Genomic DNA, 6,000 nt, shown 5'->3' with positions numbered 1-6,000 from the left:
CCTTCTCTCTATTTACCTTCCTTTTGCTTATATATGTCTTGCTTTGGCTACCCATGTAATTTGTTAAAAAAATATATATATTTAAGTTAAAAATTAATAGTTTACTGATAACACATGTTGTAATGCTCCGAAAATTAGTTCATAAAATAGTATGATTAATCTTTTGAAAAATTGGGTAAAATTCTTTTCTTTTATATAACATATAAATCATAAATTATTTTCCTTAAATCATTCTTTTTTTCAGATGTCGCATTTTTATAAATCGTAGAGAGATAAATAACTGATACATAATGGTAATAGAAATGGCATATCACTTTTCTGAATACTTCTTGGATAATAATGAGACTTGACCCTACAACAGGTTTAACGAGGTGTTGTTTAGTCAAGTAAAATGCTAGTGCAAAATACAAGGAGGAATGAAATCATCGCCTAAATTGAAACTATACAAAATAGGTTGAGACTTTCAGCACTTCAAAAGTACCCTACACAGATACCCTACCTAAAAAGCAAAACAGAAAAGCAAATGACTTCTAACGGCTAGCTTCAGTGTCAACGGGGGCACTAGAACCCGCGTTCGGATCTTCCTCCATCTCAAAGTCAAAGGAGAGATCTACCACCTCGATGGAGTCCTATATGCAAATCAATTCCACATAATCCTCCTCCTCGGCTTCCAGCTCCTCCTCAGCTTTCATCTCCTCCACCGTGTCATAGGCCGAATTCTACGACCTAAACCATGTTCTCGCATCTTCCTGAGTTTCAGGCATGGTTCGCCGAGCGGCTCTCCTTCACAGTGGGAAATAGATCACATCGTCTCAATTCCTTCGCCTCGTAGATGGCCCTGCAACAGCTGGTCTGCAAGGAATCACAAACTGGGTAGATGATACGGCAAGTGTCGGCCTCCGTTCTAGCATAGTAAAGGAAGCCTCTAAGTCCGTATGGTGGGATGAGAAGCGCATCGTGATAACATCACACACCATCTCCAGCTCCAAGGCACAAGGGCCTGTATAGGTGTAACGATTTTCGTCAATCCTCTATGCCCTCTCCCGAGACATCGAGAATTGGTAGCTATATATCCTCGTTGAAGGTCCATCTAAACAAAAACTCATACCGAAGACAAGCAGAAAGAAAAGGGAGTAAGACATCTAATGAATATTATTCATTGACATCATGGAATTACACAGAATATCACATCCAGACAGACACACATATTATACACAATATAAATCACATACATAAATGCAAATGATGAATGATCCTTGTAACTCGGATATGGGGATTAACATCCACGAGTACAATGTATAAATCTGATGTTTATTTCATTCATCCTTACACCAATATTCTCCCAATAAACTATTCGGAAATAACCGAGAGTACAGGTCTTATAACAAGCCGATTTGAAACGCACCAAAGTTATTCCTCGCAAGGATATGTGATTGATCTGTTCCAACGGAACTGTCCATTTCAGGATGGTGTCGTATCAAATACAAGTGACTCGTCTCACATAGACTCTCCCTCAAGACTTTGTTGATGAACCACTGCATCGCCATCCTCTCAACATTGCGGGGATCGGTCATCTCCCATAAATTTCCTCTCCACTACTTTATTATCCATAATGAGTATGTATACTAACCGAGGTTAGCCGATTAAATCTTTTAATCGTTCTTTTACATGATCGGCCCAACCTAAGGCATCTCCCAAAAGAATGCTCATTGCCTTTCCTTGAGAACATTTTCTCTAGCTCAGTTGGATGTCTTGGAGCAAAGGCTGGATAATAGAATGGATCTTCATTTTTAGTCTATGAGGACTCCTACCATACAGATTTGAAGCAACTTGAGGAACGTCAGGTTGCCTACATTGATAACCACTATCAGGCTATAAGGAGCTTTGTTCAGAACACTGTTGAGGCACGGAATGAGAGATTTTGTGCAGAATTTGAAAAGCTGAGATTCCTCATCCAGGGTGATAGTAGTCTAACCGTTCTTGATGATAGAGACCTTCCTCCACATCCCTAGATTAGAAGTCCTTAGACCTTAGGTTGCCTTAGGTTTAGTTCTTCTATATGGCTAATTTTCAGGATTTATGCTGCTTTGTACTTTTGAGACATATTTTATCTTATGCTTTTTGGGTTGTAACTCTAACTATCTACTTTTCCTGAACTATTGTGACTTGATATGCATGCCATTTGAACTTAAATCGTTACTATATTGGTTTTTAATTTTACGTACATAACATGCCTATCAATATCAAATATAGTATGAATATATGTTTAATGGTACTTGATCATGATTGTGTTATATACATCTCTTATGTTTGATTGATCTTGCTGTTTGAATGCTATAATAAATCTGCTTGATCATTCCATGCTTAATTAGTTCTTGTATAACCTTCCATGCCATTAAATTTGTCCAATTACTATATTCTGTTAGTTTAATCGATTAACACATTCATTTAATCGATTAAATGCTAATCAACATGCACACATGTTCAATTTTTCCTTCAACTAGTTGATTAATTACATTCCCAATATTAATTGATTAATTACAGTTTGATTTCATTTCATAACTCTTCTTACTTTTGACCAAAATTCATTAGTTTATCTTTTTTATAATGTCAAAAGGGGGAGAAAGGTTGCTTTGTTGTTTGATCACTTTGATGTGTGCAGGTTGTTAATAAAATTCAGCTTTCGTTGTCTAGCTATACACTTTAACTTTGAAATCAACAATCATGCATTATATGACCATCTTCAAACTATGCATCAAAACAAAATTTGGTGTGGAGTTTGTCATCATCAAAAAGGGGTTGATTGAAAGTGTAAAGTGTCAAGATAGCACTATTAGCTTGCCTATGTTTTGATGAAGACAAGGAATTAGTGAAAGCTTAAAGATAATTCAACAAATCAACATGACAAGGACTCAAGAGCTTCATGTCTAGACTAGTGTCATAAATAGAGTAATCATTAATAGTCTTAGATATGTGTCTTAGTTATTGAGTCTAAGTTAGGTAAACATAGATGCAAATCTCACAAATCCTAAAAACTATCATATCATTTATATGGGACATACCATCTAGATTATTATATGTTCATGCATTAATCATACATGTTATTTGTGCATCTTAGGCATAACATAATGGTACAACATGTATAGTTGATAAGCATAACATATAGGTAGTTTACCATTTAATCTCTTAGCTGAAAATATGTCAGTTAATCAATTAAGCAAGGCGTTAATCGATTAACATGAAATCAGTTTTAACAGATAACTGAAAAACAGAATTCACTTATTCTCAACAGTCCGTTAATCGATTAAAAGGGCACTTAATCGATTAACTGGACGTTAAACAACTTTTCTATATAAACTGTGATTTTACACCATGCTTAATACATTCATTCATTCATTTTTAGAATTGCTAAGTTGCATACTTTCGTGCTCATTGTATGTCACATAGGCAGAGAGAATTGCATGTGAGATAGTGTGAGATAGTATCATGCTTAGAGATTAAAATATCATCCAATTGCATGTGATTAAATGTCTTCATCATTCTATCTTTTCTTGCATGATTCTTTCATTTCTTTTAGAGATTTCGTTGGGTAGAAATTATATGTTTCTGCATGATTCTGATCTTATACATATTCTTGATAATTTGTGAGATTTGTATAGGGTTTATAGTTGGTCTTAAATTGTAATATTTGAGCCATTTTATGATTCATAATACTCTGTTTTTGTGATAAGGAAAGTTGTCTCTTGGTGTCTTACCACCAACGAGATCCTCTGAGTCTTCACCAAGACTTAGAGGTCTTGAGTTTAGAACATACTATTGGTTGAGGCTAGATCGTAGGAAAGGTTTTCCTAGGCAATTAGAGGAGTCAAACCAAGGTAGGGGTTCTAGGAATTCAAGAAGGTAGCATCTAAGGTCTTGTAATTAGAAGTGTGTATGTAATATATATTTGTTCAGTTTTAGTGAACAAAATCTCCCGAGATCGGAAGGGGAGGACTGGATGTAGTTTTGCAGTGGACCCCAAAACGAACCAGTATAAAATCCTTGTTGCAGGTTGTTTCTTACTCTTATCTCTTTACTTTTTCAAGTTGTTTTAATTGCCTATTTTAGCTGATAATTTGAATACTGTGATTCTGCCATATAAATATTAATTTTGTTCAAATATATATGTCGTATCATTTCTATATAATCGGTGAGTGGTTGTGCAATCAAGTCATTCAACAACTGTCTGTTTTGTGCGACTTAATCGATTAAGTCATTGCTTTAATCGATTAACTGGGCGTTTTCCAGAATAAGGGCTTTGGTGCCAAAAGCTGTATTTGGGAACCGCGACACCTACTCAACCCCTTCTAAGTGTATTCTATCACTGATCCCTAACAATAGAGGCTTCTGCACTTGACAAAAGATACGAGAAAAATACCCAAAAAAATAGAAAAACACACAAAAATAAAGAAACACATAAAAAAGAATTTTGTGTTGCTCCTCTCCTCCTTTATGATGTTAGAGGCATGTATGAACTTTCTTTTCATTTTTTAATTTTTTTTTTTAATTTTCTTTTTTGGTCTTTTAAGCATTGAATTTAATATATATATTTTCTTCTTTATTATGTCTCATTTAACATAATAAAAATAAAAATTGCACTAAATATTTATTTTTAAAACTATCTCTTTAGGATGGGATGTGGTAGGAACATTTGTTTATATTGTTTCACTCTTCTTAAGGTAGATAAATTTTAATTATTTCTTAAAATAATACCTTTGAGATGAATAATATTAAAACTTCAAACTCTTCTTAAAAGTCGTAAACACTCAATTTTGTCCGGCCTATTCTCAAATTAGCAAAAAAAAATAATACAAAAATTCCAAAACAACATAAAAATTGAAAAAAAGCATTTTAGGAGTGGATGAATGAATCTACTTCTGCTTGGGAGAACAAAAGAAAATCCAAGATTATTAATACATGTGTTTGTGGTAGTAAGAAAAAAACTTACTCGTACCACATATTACTAAGAAATCAATATATTTATCATAAATGTTTAGCCAAATTGAGTCTATGGTCGTTGATAATTGCTGTTTTTTTTTATTTTAACCTTTAAGCAATTTCTATCCAATAACTTAGCTTTCAAAGTATTCATTCTTTTTTATAAAGAAATTTGAAGATACAAAAGTGGCATAGGAAATCAGAGAAAAAGAATTAGAGCCTGATGTGGCGCAAGGCAAGAAATCCAATTCACATAGTTAGTTGCAAAGGATGTCAAGAATTTTGAATTCGTGGTCGTAGATGTTAGGAGCTGTCATGTTCAAGTGATAGTTTTGGACAGCAAAGGATACCATTTTTTCGTAGTCACTACAATTCAAATTAACAACCAAACAACGATGGAGAACTGACAAGGATTGAATTAGATTTATGATAGACATTGAGTGCACTATTGCAAAACGCAACACTACAAATAGTTATGTGAGTATATGGTACAAAACAATTAGCCTTATGGTATGGATGGGTAATAGAAACCAAAACAAATTCAGTCTCTATCTATATGTTGGATTGAAAAGGAAAACATAAGAAATTATTTAGAAAAATAATAAGAAAACTATCTACCAATCTATACAAGAGATGCTATCTTATCCCAAGGAGCCATGGGACCTTGAAATGGATAGTGATGACACTTTGACACTGGAGATTCTTATTGAGCAGTTGCCATATGATGATGGTGGTGATGCAGAGATGTGATTCAACCCTAATCAAGTTGTAGTTTATGATGCTCGAGTTGAAGGGGTAGGCTACAACGTCTTCAAATGGTAATAATAATACACTGACCGCTGAGCCGATTTAGAGCTTCTTGTTGTGCTTCGAAAATCAAGAGTTGGTATCTGCCTTAACTTCTGGACAAGCTAGTAGCATAACAGACGAGGATATAGTTAAAATGCTTCATCAAAATCACATGAAAACCCCATCAAAAGACTCATAGTATTTGACCTACCAGCCATAACTGTCAAGCTTTTG

The sequence above is a fragment of the Lupinus angustifolius genome, chromosome LG06 (genome assembly GCF_001865875.1).
Source record: "Lupinus angustifolius cultivar Tanjil chromosome LG06, LupAngTanjil_v1.0, whole genome shotgun sequence".
In the NCBI taxonomy this organism is placed as follows: Eukaryota; Viridiplantae; Streptophyta; class Magnoliopsida; order Fabales; family Fabaceae; genus Lupinus; species Lupinus angustifolius.
The sequence above is the reverse complement of the archived record's forward strand: the minus strand, read 5'-3'. Positions refer to the sequence as shown.